This window comes from Rhinolophus ferrumequinum, chromosome 25, assembly GCF_004115265.2.
Source record: "Rhinolophus ferrumequinum isolate MPI-CBG mRhiFer1 chromosome 25, mRhiFer1_v1.p, whole genome shotgun sequence".
Lineage (NCBI taxonomy): Eukaryota > Metazoa > Chordata > Mammalia > Chiroptera > Rhinolophidae > Rhinolophus > Rhinolophus ferrumequinum.
In genome coordinates, this window is record NC_046308.1 from 2,743,543 (window position 1) to 2,759,178 (window position 15,636).

Here is a 15,636-nt window from a genome sequence, read left to right on the forward strand (position 1 = left end):
GGTGCTCTAGTCCAGGCAGAGGGCGCTTGGCAGAGGTGCTGGGGGGTGGGGACCAGCGCCTTCGCCAGGTCCCTTAGACGGACGCCAGGGTCCGGCTCGCTCTGCCTGGATGCCCCGGAAACCTTACCTTCCCCAGGGCACCGCACAGCTCAGCGCCCAGAGCATCCCACAGCCTCAGGATCCGGTGTTCCTGCCGCCCCCCCTGGGGAGGTGACCCCCCCGCAGCGCCCCTCCAATGCTTGCACCAGGCCTGGGAGGCCCAGGCTGCGCTGCTCCGCTTCCAGCAACTTCCCTCCTGTGGCGCCTCTGCCCCACCCTTGTTTCCTTCCCAGCGGGGGCTCCAGGACTTACCCCACCCTGGGAGGGTGAGGGGGGTACTCTCAGCCATCCCAGCGGATCCTGAGCGGGAGCTGAGTGGGTGCAGGGGAGAAGGTGCGCCCACGGGGATGAAGAAGCGCCCTGCGGGGGTGGGGGGGGGCAGCAGAGCCCCAGAGGGGGGAGGAAAGTGGAGGGGATGGGTGGCTCTCGGGTGGGCGCAGCTCCCGGGGAAAGCTGGATGTTTGCAGACGCCAGCCTCCGCCCTGCTGCGCGGCCCTGGGGAACTGTGTCCAGGTCCCCCCACTACTCCAGTGCCTAGAGATGGCCCTTCCTTCCGCACCTGCCAGGTCATGGCAGGTGACCGGTGCTTCCCACCAGAAGGCTGCTCCGTTGTCTTGGAAGCTGGTGACTTCAAGAGTTAAAATGCCGGGCATTTGATTCAGAACCATGTTCGGATACACTGAGAGGGAGGAAGCTAGGCCTACAGCTGGGCCGCAGCCCTGTATCCATGTGGACGGACATGGATGTGTTGTAGGTGTGCGTGCGCGTGCAAGGGCTCGAAACATGGGAGTGGAAAGCACACCAGGACCGGGGAACAGAGGGAAGGGTAACTGTCCACTAGTTACCCTAACTTACCGCTTGGTGTTTAGTGTGTTTTCCATCTCCCCGCTCCTTCAAACACACGCGCGCACACACACGCATACACACTCTGCTTCTCACCTCCCGAGCTCACCCTGGAGCCACTACTCCTGGCTGATTAATTCTGCCTGGGTCCCCTCTCCTGCTCCTGGGAGGTCACATGAACAGCACGTCCGTAAAATGGCCATAGAAATGCGCCCAGAGTCCCCCACTCTCCCTCCTCTGCACTGATGCCGTGCAACTCCTTCTCCGTCCCTTTCCTTTCAGCACTGCTGTCACCTCTCACATTGCAGGATTGATGCATGTCCTGGTCCTTGGTTCCTGTGGGAACAGACCGTCCCTGCCTGTCCAGTGCCAGGAGTGAGGGACAGGCCGTCTGCCCTCACTCTGCACCCTCAGTCCCCCTCTTCCTGCCTCTCTCTTTCTGGGTAGATGGATTCTGTCCTATGCCCCATCCAATAAGAATATAACTGTTTCTGAGCACTCACTGTGGGCCTTTCACTGTTTATTATGTTGTTCCTTCATTTGTTTACTTCCCCGCCATTTGTCCCCGAGGTCACCTGCTTGTCCCTCGGTGTAAGTCCCGTGGAGTGCGACGTGTTCCAGGACTGCTTTGCCAGCTCCTTGAGCCGTGCCTGGCACAGCACGTGACCCATGACCATGTGATGAAGGAACACTCCTGTAGTGTTAGTCCAGTTCACCAGGGGACAAACCGAGCCTCGGAACATTAAAGGAACACGCGCTAGCTTGTGGTAACTAATTTGGAGCCCTAAGTGCGATGCGCTTTTAGCATAATGCTTGAGTCGACACACTGAATCTTGATGAAAACCTAAAGGTACGTGCTCTCACCACGTCCGCTTTACAGGCCAGGAAGCGATCCCTAACGGAGTTCAGCCGCTTGCCCCCTCCCTTGGATTTAGCTGGTGCAGAGATCCCAGTTGTTTCTAGAAGTCCGGTCCTGCCCTCACTACAGGACACGTCGATGGCCTCTGTTGGCGTCCCCTCGCTAGAACTTTCTGTTTCAGACACTTTTATGGTACTTCCTCTTTAACAATGCAGAAAGCCCCAGACCCTTCACCTGCTCTGAGGTGAGTGTCCCCGGAAGCCAGTGGGGGTACAGGAGCCCCGCTTCTCCAGACAAGATGCAGGCGACTTTTCCTCTGAGGCCAATTTTAAGATTGATGCTCAAATGCCCACTTTTGTCCCTCATCCCAGGTCACTCTGGTCCCTCCACGAACCACCACACAATAACCAGAATGACTTCTTCACCCCTTCCTTCCGGGTCCAGGTTGGTAAGTGGCCCACTTAGTTTCCTTGTGGCCCAATACGGCCCAATAAAGGTTTATAGTAGGTTCCAAGTAGAATGAACTCAGCTTAGAACACAAATGGGATTAATTCAGCACACAAACTTTCCCATCATTCAGTTTCTACTCACAACCACAACAGCTAACACAGATAAGCACTTAAAGGCAATGGAAACTAAGTGTTTTTATACACGTATTAACGCATTATTCAAACAACCTTATGAGGTAACCATTTTTATTATTTTCTTTAAAGGTGGGGACATTGACCCCTTGGGGTTGAACTGGTTATCTATAAGAAGTCTTCAGGCGTTGCCATAATTCCCCTTCTGGAGAACACTGAGCGGGCCCCGCCACCCTGAGTTCTCTCTTAGGGACGTGGACATTCGGAGGGAAAACTGCCTCGAGTGTGTGATTTCAGCACTCAGAATGAGGCAGGGATAACCGCTTTCATTCTCGTAAGGAATCACTGGCTTCTTTTCCTCTAGAAATACCGAGTCCCTCTAAGCCACCGCTCAGCACGACATGGTTATAGTGGGAACAGTGCCCCCAGGAGTGTCGGCTGGCGTGGGCAGCTGGCAGAAGGAAAAGGAACAGTTAGATGTCCTTGTCTGAAGCTCCAGTTCCAGGTCAAGGAAGCGAGTGAGGTCTACGCCCTTGTGTGGCAGAAAACGGAGCATCTTCTTACATTCTTTGTGCCTGAGAGTTCAGTGAGCACGTGGCTGCCTCCTGGGGCGATCCGCCTTCCAAAGGCACCTACGTGGCTGTCATGGAGCCTAGGAATCTTATGTCCCGTCTTGTGGTACACGCGGCTTAGCTGCAGGCTGGAGAGTCTCTGTCACACCCAGGCTCCTGAGGCTGGAGCAGAGTTGGGGGGAAGGCGGAAGCACGAGCTGCTGCGCCAGTTCTTGTTGGCCGTAAGCCCTTTCATTCGCCATTATGTCTACTGAATGGAGAAAAAATGTCCTCTATCAGTAGGGTTGAGTCAGAGAAGTGGCACCTCCATTCCTATTATGGAGTAAGGGGTATCTTTAGAATGAGGCCTGACCAAATTTGGGGAGAAGGGAGCCAGGGAATCAAGGGTCTGGAGGGAAGGGTTGGAGGGACAGATAAAAGTCACTAGCCAGCCCCCCCCCCAAAATGATGGCACAAGCTTTGCATAAGTGGATGGGTTGTAGTTTACGGGGGTTCTGGGGAGCAGGCAAGTCTGACTGCCAGCGTGAACTGTGAACAGCTGTGCTGGGACAGTCTGTGTGAAGCCGTCCCTTCTGTGTGGTCACTGCCTCTGCAGGTCTGCAGCTGCGCACGTGGTGGGCCTGGGGCCTGGAGGTCAGAGGGCTGGCGCACGGCTGAGAGCTGGGCGATGAGAAAGGAGAGGACGCCCTGGCACCCCACGGCCCCGTCTCCGCCCTGCCCACAGCAACCTTCGTCTCCACCTTCCAGATCTGAGCAAATTGATCTTGTTCACCAGTTGTCGCCTGGAAACCAACAGGGCAGTTTACCTCATATATGAGGTAAATGACAGGGTGCAAACCTCCTCAGCCGCTGACAAGTCCACGTCTGCAATGGGGCCACTCTGCTAATTACAGATCCGTTTTACAGGGATGTAGGGGCGACAACATCTGCTTTTCCATAAGATCAGGTAATGCATGCCATAGTTTGGTAACAACGAAACGATAGCTTTGCAGGAAGCTCTCTGTACACGAGTCCCAGAATGTTTTCTAATTAGGTAATCGTATCTCACGGAAGTAAGATCTGTAATGAGCTTCCACACGCCTTCATCTCTGTGACCTTTTGGATCGATTGGAATGTCCGGAGCCATAGTAGGTAATTGTGGGCGTCGGCGTCTTATCATGTACGGTGACGGCACATCTTGTCGGATGCCAGCCATTGACTCGAGACAACTACGTGTTAGTGAGGCCACGTCCATTTTATTTCAGTGTCTCTAAGCTCTCATTATGTCGAATGTTGACTTCATCAGATGACTGTTGTTCTGTATCGAGTTGATCATTTCCTCATACACTGATAACAACCGGAGATTTGGTGGAGATTCGTGGGTCACAATCTTTCCTTCTCAAATCGTGATGTTACGGCAGAAAAGTTTGAGACCAGTGTGATGTTTCAATCTTTATAAGTAAACCATGTTTTAAGTTGTTTTGTTTTGTTTTCTGCCTGGCTGCATGTAGGATTTGAAAAATTTATCCTTGGAAATTCTAAAACTTTATCAGATTACTTCTAGAGGGTGGTCCGCTGGGTCCATTCCAATTGCAAATTCAGGTCCTCCATAAATCTGGAAGGTGAGTTACTAGGTATTTTATCTCTCTGACAATTGTTTTTGTCCTGTTTTTGTGATTGCTTTTGTGGAAACACCATGTAGTGGTGTGCCAAAGGCCACGTTTGCACCTCCACATCTGTCATCGCATTTTTTACTATCTTATGTCCTTGTTCTCTTACTTTGCATTCTGGGGGAGTCTTGTTTGTGCTACACATCATTGGTTTAGCTTCCTGTTTGATTGAGATATAATTGACACAGAATAATGTATTAGTTTCAGGTGTACAACATAATGACTGGATATATGTGTATGTTGTAAGTCTAGTAACATCCATCACCTCACGTGGTTACACAGCTTTCTTTTTCTTGTTATGAGAACTTTTTAAGATCTACTCTCTTAGCAACTTTCAAATACACAACACAGTATTCTTAACTGTAGTCACCGTGCTATGTGACGTCCCCAGGACTTACTCGTTTTGTAACGGGAAGTTTGACCTGTGACCTCCTTCCCCCTTTTTGCCCACAGCCCACTCCTCACTCTGGCAACCACTAATCTCTTCTCTATAATATGAGTTCGGTTCTTATGTGTTGTGTTGTTTTATTTTGTTTTTAGATTCCACATATAAGTGAGATCATATGGCATTTATATTTCTCTGTCTGCCTTGTTTCACTTAGCATAATGCCTTCAAAGTCCCAGAATGTTCTTGAAAGTAAGGGAGACCCTTCCAAAGCGTATTCAGTGTTAGCAGAATGGAGCAACTACAAAGCGAAAACCACTAGTGAAGTTTAAAAAGCGGGGGTGGTAAAATAAACATTGACACCGCTGCCAAGAGCCAGGGAAAGCACGTAATTGATGTCACTTCTTTGTGTGGACACTGGGCAGGGGAAAAAACATAAAGGCTTTTTAAATAAATGCCTCTGTTTAGCTTGTAATGCACGCAAGGGCTGAGCTATCATTGCAAAAACATAATCAAGGAGTTTTATTAATTATCTTATTAGGACTCTTTCAAATACTCTTAGCAAAAGGGAATTCACTGGCTCATAAAACTATGAAGTTTAGGGACGAGGATGGTTTCAGGTACGGCCTCGTCCAGGGGTCACATGATTACTTCCCTGTCTTAGTTTTCTCTCTTCTTCCATCTAGTAACTTTGTTTCTATTTGCTTCTTTTCTCCTATAGGTTATTTAGATCCTCTAAGTCTTAATTCTCTCATCTTTCAAGTGAAAATGTTAAAAATGCATTTCTCCTGGGACGATGGTGACGACTCTATGACACCGTTATGTACAGTGCTTAGCAAAGTGCCAGGATACAGTAAGTGCTCAGAAATACTAGCTGTCGCCGTCACTGACACCCGTAGAGCCACGCGGGGTAGGCCAGGCCAAGAGGCCAGACGTGACAGCAGTGCCATCCCAGGGCCGAGGCAATGCACGTGGCACCTTGGGGGCTGATCCTGGTAGCACCTTGGTGAACGTAGGAGCACTGCTCACCCTCAAAACTCTGACTGCCCTCTTTCTGACGGTTACGATGATACCACATTGTTCGTGCCAGCAGTTGTAGAACTTTACTTTATGTATCGCTAAGAAAAGCAAATACTGCCCACTGTAATTGCCAGATGCACAGTTGTCAGATGCCCCCCCCCCCCCAATTTCAGAGAGGTGACCGTTTGAAAACATGTGCTTTGGAACCGATGAACTATGAGTAAAGCCACAGCATCTGACGTGGGTGTCGCCCTGCTGAGGGGGGGCCGTCAGTGCACAGCCCACCCTCAGGTCGCACCTTCCTGCCGTGCGTCTCTGCATCCTGGCCTGCCTGCCGGCCTTCCTTCCTCGGACCCCCGAGCACAGCCCGCAGGCTGCAGGACCACAGAGGGTAGGAAAAGGCGAAACTGCAGGAAACCCAGTTTGCAGGCCCGAGCTGGGTTCTGGACTGAAGATTCACCCTTAGACCTGGACGGTCGGCCACTTCTCTGCCGTGTGTCATTGCTCCGGCCAGGCCTCCACCCGCCGCCCAGCTCAGCTTCTTCACCTACAGAAACGAGGCCGCAACACACACGTCCGGGAACCACGGGAGGGTGTGTGACGCAGCTTGTACAGGAAACGGCCCAGCGACGCTGCGCGTGTCGCTCCTTCACAGTGATGCCAGAACACACCGTGGTCTCTAAGACATGGCGGAGACAAGACTCGTCTGTACCCCACGAGGACATCTGGGGGAGTAGCTCTGTCCGTCACTAGCTGTCCTGCCTCCACTCCAGCCCCTTCGCTACATGCTGTGATGCTGGGCCTGGCGCCCCACTCTGCTGGGCTCTGCCCAAAGGGGTGCTAGAGGGCGGTGGTGACATGGAGGACGAAAAAGGGCACTCGCTCCGTCCTGACCCGCGGCAAGAGCCCTCAGTCCGTCAGGGGTAGCTGGTTCTAGTTTCCAGCTTCTGTTCACACTCCAGAACCAGCCTCATGACAGACGTCACAGATGCCAGCACCCACTGGGCAGGGCCACCTCTGCAGAGCTCCTTGGGGACGCTCTCCATCTCTAGTGGTGGCACCAGCAGCTGGACGGGAGTCCTTCTTCCGAGGCCCGGGTCTCCACCCTGCAGCCTCCACTGCAGGCGTCTGGGTTCCAGCATCTTAGGTGTTTAGGGAGTTAAAGAAAATGTTTCATGCAAAGAGGCCTCTGTGTTCAGCAAACACTGGTTCCATTTCACTCACTCAGGGTCCCTTTAGGAAGGAGCACATACCTCATTTGCCAGCATTTAAGGTACATGAGAGTATAAAGCATTCTTATTCCATGTGGAATATTTGTAGGAGTGTCTGAGTGATTTTCATAGTGAATTCATTGAAAGTGATATGAAAGTGGTTTGTAGAGAAAATATATTATTCTGTCCATATAAATATATCATAATCTATATTAGAATGTAGCAGGGAACTGATTGGAATATAAAATAATAGTCCATTTGCTCTGAAAAAATGTATAAAATCACATAAATAAAAGAAATATGTTGGCTGATGTGAACATTGGTACGAAGCAGGAGAAGAAATGCCACGAGAAATCCTGGTAAATGGATCCTTATTTCTTTCTCATGGTATTATAAAAGCAAATGGCAGTACTGTGAGTCAGAAAATATTGGTGGCTAAAAAAGCAAGTCACAATGTAAAGTTAAATGAAATAAGAACGAATGTCTCTATCTGCAAGCAAAGAAATTAAACAAGGAAACATAAATTTGACTGAATTCCCACACAGGTTGCGAGAGTGCCTGTTGACAAGGCAGTGTTTCTGGATAAGTCAGTAAAGAGTACAGTAGAGGAAACTTCAAGGTCGTTCTCATGCATGCAATAAAAACCAGGGGGAAGCAAGAATTCTAATAGGAACTAGTTTGCCCTGAGTGACTCTTCTGGAAAGTGCAGGCAGACACATCCCTGCCTGCGATCCAGGGGCTGTCGTCCTCCTTCTGCCAGCCAACATGGAGGGTTTCAGCTCGTCCAAATCTACTCATCCTGCACAGTCTTTGGGCAAATGCTGTACTGGAAGGATCTGTGTGGTCTGTGGTACTCTATCCACGGTTGGAACATTGGCCAATGCAGTGCAAAATATTCAGAAGATTTCAGTGGAAATACTAACAGTGCAGTTGATAATGCTGGTTTCCCGCGTTCAGTCGGGATGGCAGCCTGCACAGCGCTGCCTGCCTTGGGGACCAGCCTTGTTCCTGGGACACTTGGCGCAAAATCAATAGGTCCCTGGTGCGTTTCTCCTTCAGAGCCCATTTGTATCTTTTACCTGTGAAGACACACCATCAATCAAACATGAGTGAGCAAGGGAGCCTAAATTGGGTACTTGTTTCTTCTCCTCAAAGTTGGAGGAACAGTTTTCATTCCAAGGCCCTTGGAAGGTGCCCTTGCCTTGGGGCTTCCAGGTCGCCTGCCCTGGGATCTGGTAGCAGCATCCCGTGTTTAGTACAACTGTGAAATGGCACTGCTCTGACTCCTCCAACTTTTATTTGGCAGATATTTTTGAGTATCGCTGCTTTGTCAGGCCCTCCAGTATGCAGCAGGCGATAAACAGGAGACGTGACTCCTGCCCCTGTGGGGTCTGCTGTCATGCAAAGAGGCAGCTATTAAAAAATTGCAAAATGAATCATTTAATTACATTTGAGAGAAGATTGTCAAGCAGGAGCACATGATGCTTTTCAAACGTATAAGTGGGGAACCTGTTTTATTTTTAATATGCATTTTTATTTTCAGTTCTGCTAAAATGTGTATTTTCATTATAATAATGGACAAAGCTGCAATTTGGGGGCCATTTGGTGCTAAGGTAACAAAACTCCTACATAAACACGGCTGAAATGAAGACGTGTGGAGACGGGCAGTGCTAGGATTGTTCACTGGCGCTACGTAGCTAGCAGTGCCGGGTACACTCCTGCTTCCCGTTTCCAGTTTCCGTGGCTTCCTTGGCCGTGGCTGCAAAAGGCCGCACAGTTGCGGGCGTTGTGTCCTTAGATACAGCATCAAACAGGCTGAGACAGAGCAGGCAGAAACGGGACCTCTTTCTCACAGGGTTCTCTCTTTCTCAGAGAGCTTTTCAAGAAGCCTTAGCAAATTCTAATTGCATTTCATCGGCCTGGCTGGGCCAACAGACTCATTCCAACAGGAAGATGCCAGGACTACAATGGCCACGACTGGCCGAGACCAGTTACAGTCACCTTGGCAGCTTCACAGCGATCTACTCCCAAGGACATACGTCTGTCCAGTTGATTTGTGAAGAAAAGTGGGACATTGTCGGTGTGGAAGAAGCGAATAGTATGACCATTTGCATAAAGATGAGAAACGCAAACAGCCATACCTCCCCCCGACCACCACCAAGTAATTGCTCAAGAAATACAAGCTCCTTTAGTGAAAATAACAGGTTTTTCCAGATTGATTTCCTCCCATCCTCACATCTTCAGGATTCCTGGGTGTTAATTTATAGTTCAGAAGCAATAGGGTCTGGTAAATATCGAGGTGAAAAGGAGCTCCTGTCATGCTGCACTCGGCCACACGGTGTCGCTGTTGAAGAGCGGTACCAACGGTAATTGGTCAATGCTGCCTAGATGCCAAGGTTTGGCCACATGTGGGTGCGTAGAAAATGTAAGGGCCACACGCAAGTTCCCGTGGTCACAGAGGCCAGGACTCAGAATGCAGCGGCTCTCTGATCGCACACATGAGATTGATCAACCTCATGTATACTTGGGAGTCATTTGAGCATCTTTCAAAAGACAGCGTGTAACGCCCGTAATGAAGTGGCTGTCTTCTCGCATCCTGTTGGCCATAGATGGCCCCTGAGTCCCTCTCAACAGAAAAGGTTCTCTCTCCAGTGAGCACTCGCCATGATGTCACCTCCCGCGTGAGTGTGGGATGGGGGCAGGTGAGAGAAAGCCCGGGCTGATGAAGGAAAAGCATGTCTTCGTGCTCTGTCTAGAACAGTCCTGGGGAAACTGATTAAATTAAGAAACAGTACATTTTCCTCTGCATTTCCACCAGCTGTCTAGGCAGAGGCAGTAGGGACTTACGATAAAGTCTTGGCCAGGAATAAAGATTTTGCATAAAAGCAATCTGCCAAGTGGCTGGAGAATGTGCAGCTTGGCAGGAGGTGGGTCCAACAGGACCTAGAACCCTAAGTATTATTTAGGGTGGGTGTGGGGGGCACACAATAGCCGAATCCTGTCACTACGGGCCCAACTGTGTCCAGACGCGGACGCCCTTCCTGTGTTCGCTAGCAGCCTGCCCTCCCTCTATTCGCTATAATACCTTGTATGAAAAGCTGACGTGAAAAACACTCACCAAGGGCTGACCACCTTCCTTCTTATCCCAGCCCAAATCCCGGGCCGTGTATATGGGCTGAGGCCGCAGGGAGCCCCTGTGAATCGGGGCGGTGGCAGCCATCACAGAGAAAAACCTGGACTTCAGATCTTTGCTAGATGGTTCCACTGACAATTTTCAGAACCTTATAAACAGTGATAATATCCTAGGGGTTAAAAATTAATGCGAATGAAAGATATTGTGAGAGAATGCAGGCTGTGTTGTTATTCCCTGACTAAAGCTTCTACAAACTACACACAGAGAATATTCCTGGATTCATGCACTTTGATGATCAGAGACCAGTGTATCTCCTACAGGCTACACCTTTCTCTCTCTCTCTCTCTCTCTCTCTCCTTCCCTCTCTCTCCATCCTCCTCTCCCTCTCCCTCTCCTCCCTCTCCCTTTTTCTCTCCCTTTGCTTCTCTCCTCCCCTCTCTCATTTATTTATTATTTATTTTTTTACTTTTGCAATGAGGCAATTTTCTTGTGTTGATTCGACTGAATTAAAATAAGGGCTATAATGAATGCACCGCCGATATAAACAAGGATTTCTCAGGCAAGTCGTTCATTAGGCAAGCCTTGATATTTATTACTCACGCTGAGGAAGTCACCTCTCATTGATAATTTTATAGGAAGGACCTCGGTTAATGAGGGGTGGGGCTGAAAAGGAGGAAATTCAGTGGACTAAACAAGGGGAAAAAATGTATAGTGTATGAGCCTACAGTCCTGAAAGCCACCGGGTCACACAGCAGGAGAGTCAGCAGAAGTTTTGGTTGTAGTGACGGGATCTGGTCGCTACACTGAGGTCACAGGAAGTCTCCCATTTTCCCTGTTCTTTTCTGAGTCGGAGTGCCAGGGGCCAGGCCAGGCCTAGGCTGGCAGCACTGTTCCGTCTGGGTCACGAGCACATCCCTGAGCCCTGGAAACATACTGCGTGCACTCGGGCTTCGGTCTGCATCACGGAGGTTAGAAATAGAGAGCTTCCCCGACTGCAACCACTCCCTGGTCGCAAACCTCCCAGTGCGCACTAAATTGTTTTATAATTCCTCGTGAAGCAGCAGCGAAATCAAAACACACAATTAGGACTGATTTTAATTATAAGCTGCCCTCCCAAAGAGCACTTAAATTATGGTTAAAACATAGACAATTGAATAAAACCCGGGGAAATAACAAGGAGAGAAGAGAAAACTCCAGTAAAAGGATCTTGTGCAGAAAGCACATTTTGGATAGTTAGAGACAAAGTTGGAAATTCAGCGACTTGGCTTGATTTCTGAGGAATTGAATTTTTTTAAATGTTAGTATGTTTTTAAAAAAATAATTCATAAATTATTAGATCAATGAGAAGACTAAAATAGTTCATTATGTACTTAAATATCAAAATGCAAAAAGTAGCTTCATGGCAACAAAAAGAGCATATCAAACCTGCTATCAAAACGCCCACTATCACAACAGAACTTCATTAATTTTAACTTTATGAAATAGGCAATACTACAATATTTAAAAAAAAAATAGGCTAAGGAATCCAACATTTGCATATAGATAGAAAAGAACGCAGATTCAGATTACTAGTGAAAAATAATGATTTTTAATATTTCCATCTAACTCAGTAAATTAACATTTAGGAATGTCATTGTCATGTTATTTAAATAGGTAGATTGATTCTTTTTTAACATAAAGAATAAAAATGAAATTGCTGCCAAGAAGTAGCTGCTCAATGGGTTGAGGCCTGTGAGGACGTCGGTGGGTTTGCCAAGCTCTAGCCAGAGCTAAACAAAATCTAAACTGTGCTTCTCCCTTCACTTCATTTCACTACTCTTGACCCCAATTCATAGATTTCTGCTTTCATCGCCTTCAGAATCTCCACAAAATCAAAGGCTCTCATGACCTACGCGATCTTCCTGAGGGGGTGACCGTCCCCTGTGCTGCCCGAAAGCCGTAGGGGTCAGGCGGTCCCCCTCATCTCCGTGTTTAATACCGTGTCAAGAAATAGCACATCCCTGCTTATCAGGTGCCCTCGGGATGGTGTCCTCCTGCCTCCTGTCTGTGGACTAGTGTTGGGGTGTGAGCCCCGCTACCTCCTCACATCTATTAAAGGCCAAGGAGAAACCAGGGGTGCACGAAGCACTCCAGGTAGTGCAGTGGCCCGTCCCTTCAGACTCTGATGTGTCCTTCAGGCTGGCTGGGCCCCCACCCATCGGGATGGCAAGAAAGGCAGTCGGGGAGTTCCGATGGAGATTTCTGGGCAGAAGGCTGCTGCAGACGGCTGTCTGCTGTGCAGAGAGGAAAGCGTTCGTGCACAGATGTGACTTACGTGGCTCTGAGTTTCAGCTCCCTGTGCGTCCGTCAGTGGCTCAAGCCCATGGGGACCAGGTACCAGAGACTGTCGTCAGACAGAGACCAGCAGTGACTTCTCTGAGTGTTTGCACAGATACGACAGCACATGTGGACTGAGCCTGGCCCCTCCTGTCTGACTGGGGTCATACTAATATATGACACTGACGGTGCCATTCGAACCATGAAACTAGGCATTTCAGTATAATGAGAGAAAGACCTGTTTGGGAAGCAGTGAAATACCTGACGGAGCCTGTCTGCTCTCACACCCCACACCCGCGTCCCAGGCCCACCCCCTCGGGGGCTGACCTGTGTATTGGAAGCAGTGCGAAGACTGCGCGAGTTAAATTTGTTTATGCAGTACCCACTCTCTCTCTCTTCCTCCTCCTTCTCTTCCTCCTTCTTCTCTTTCCGCCAGTCCTAAGCCATGAATTAGTCATAAATGTAGCCTGCTTAATGTCTTAGAAAATGCAGTAACTGTGCCTTGTTATTTCTAACTTTGGTAAAATTATAACAAGCCCCCATAATTATTTTCTGTAGCATAGGGACGTGAATTCATTGCCTCAGTTAAGGATCATCGGTAGACATCAAAAATAAGCCAATGAACTGTATGTTTATGCAGAGACGTTCTGGCAAGTTTTGTCTTAGGAACACTGGAATAAAGCGTATACCAATTTAGGAAGGTGTGTATTCTGTATTTGAATACCTAAAAATATTATTCAACGCTCTTGTCTAGTGTTGTGTAAAGATTTTGACTGAAGTGTGCTCCTGTCCATGGGGAAGGAACTGTGGTATTAAATCTGTGAAATCTGTGCTCCACACACGAGACTGACGGAAAGGCGGATCCCTTCACGGGTCGTGGAGCTGGACGGGGCGCCCCGCCACCATCTCCCCCGACAACTCACTCGGACGTGAGTTGTCAAAATGTCCTTATGTCACTAATTTCCCACAACCCCTTGCTTCTCAAACAATGCTTTTCTTCTCTAAAGGGTTTTCAGAATTAGATTTGGCTTAATAAGCTCTGGACAGCGTAGTAATTGGTGTAAACTTAATTATAAATCAGCGCGCTTACAGCTGCTTACAAGTGATTCCCATGGACCACCTGAAATGCCTCACAGTGATGTGAGTGTCACACGCTTAGAATTTCCTGGAACTTCAAGTCATGTGGGTGACTTGCATTCTTATGGGCCACAAAAAACTTGACATAACCTAAATTTTATCTGCCACATTTCAATTATTTCTGTTGTGAATGCAAAATATCAAAGAAATTTAAATTCTTAAGCAATGAAGGCAAAATTAGAAGAAATAAATGGAAATGGCCTGATTTCTGCTTTTTTTATTCTAACTGTATAAAACCAACATACCAAGCACACGATATAATACATACAAGAAATATAAATGCTACATGAGAAAAAACAGAACATGTATCAGGTTGGTGCAAAAGTAACTGCAGTTTAAAAGGTTAAAAATATTTGCAAAAACTGCAATTACTTTTGTAGCAACCTAATATTATTAAAAACCAGAGTGGGTGAGTAAGAATATGGACGAGGTTATGTTGTTCTGGCTCTGACTAAACTTAATCACTAATAAGACCAGGCCTGAAAGGAGAGAAGCTTGGAGCCGTGTCACCGCAGACTCAAAGCGTCCTCTGGCCTGAGCCCATCCCAGCCAAACAAGACAGAAGCAGGAGTGTGCGGCAAAGAAGGTAAAGGTTTATGTAAGGAGTTGGCGCCCACCCAGGACACAAGTGAGCCAGCGCTCTCAGAAACCTGGCTCCCCACGGCCTCCAGGGGCTGGGCTATGCAAGGGGAAGTTCATGAATCATGGTGACTGTGGGAGCTGGGGTCCTGCACTGGGCTCTCCTGACCGGTCGGGGCTGAGGCGGGGGCAGCTGGTCCTGGCTCCAGAGCCTCGTAACAGTCACAGCGTCGTTTGGTCTGGTGCCCGCGGCACGTGGCCTGTGGGGCTGTCCTGTGCTCGGTCCGGTTCCCGGGGCATGTGGCCCGTGGGACTGTCCTGTGCTCGGTCCGGTTTCCACGGCATGTGGCCTGTGGGGCTGTCCTGTGCTCAGTCCGGTTCCTGGGGCACGTGGCCCATGGGCCCATTCTGCTTTCATGAATCTGGAGCTGAAACATAACCGAGGCCAAGGTGTTAGCTTTGACTCAAACCTTATTTCTAGTTTGCGTGTGGGTGATGGTATCTCGGTCTTGGCTGACAGACCTGAAGCTTTACTCTTCAGCGAGTCTGGTGTTGACCAGAACCTCGTGTCCTCAGGGCGTAATGAGTAAAAGGAATGGACATACAGTGCACGGACAGGTAGGAAGGTCGGGGAAAGAATGCAGGTGAGGCAGAGTTCTAGCAGACTAAACAGAGGGAGCTGGATTAAAGCAGAATGCATGCTACAGAGTGAAGTTCACATGCGGTTACAGCAATAACTGACTCCTCAGTTAGAAACGCCAGGTGGGAAGAAAACTGGATGCTGGGTGAGAGAGGGCGTGGTCCCGGCCTGGGAACCGCAGGCCACCCCACTCGTCTCCTGCCTTCGGCCTCCAGTCCCCGTATGCAGAGCCACGTGCTTCAGCACATTACCTGCTGTCTCCTCTACCCCATTCAGGCCAAGGAAACAGACCTGGCCTTACTCTGCAGACTTTGAATCTTCAGAAGAACACCATCCAACAGGGGTCGCTGATCCCTCAGTTTTCACATAACTAACCCCCGCAGAGGTGACTGGTGGTGAGGTGACCTGTGGTGACCAGGGAGCTGACCTGTGATCACACCCCTGATAAGAAACCTTGTATTTTCACAACTACCATGTTTCCCCGAAAATAAGACCTAGCCGGACAATCAGCTGTAATATGTCTTTTGGAGCAAAAATTAATATAAGACCCAGTATTATATTAATATATTATTATATTATATTATATTATATTATATTATATTATATTATACG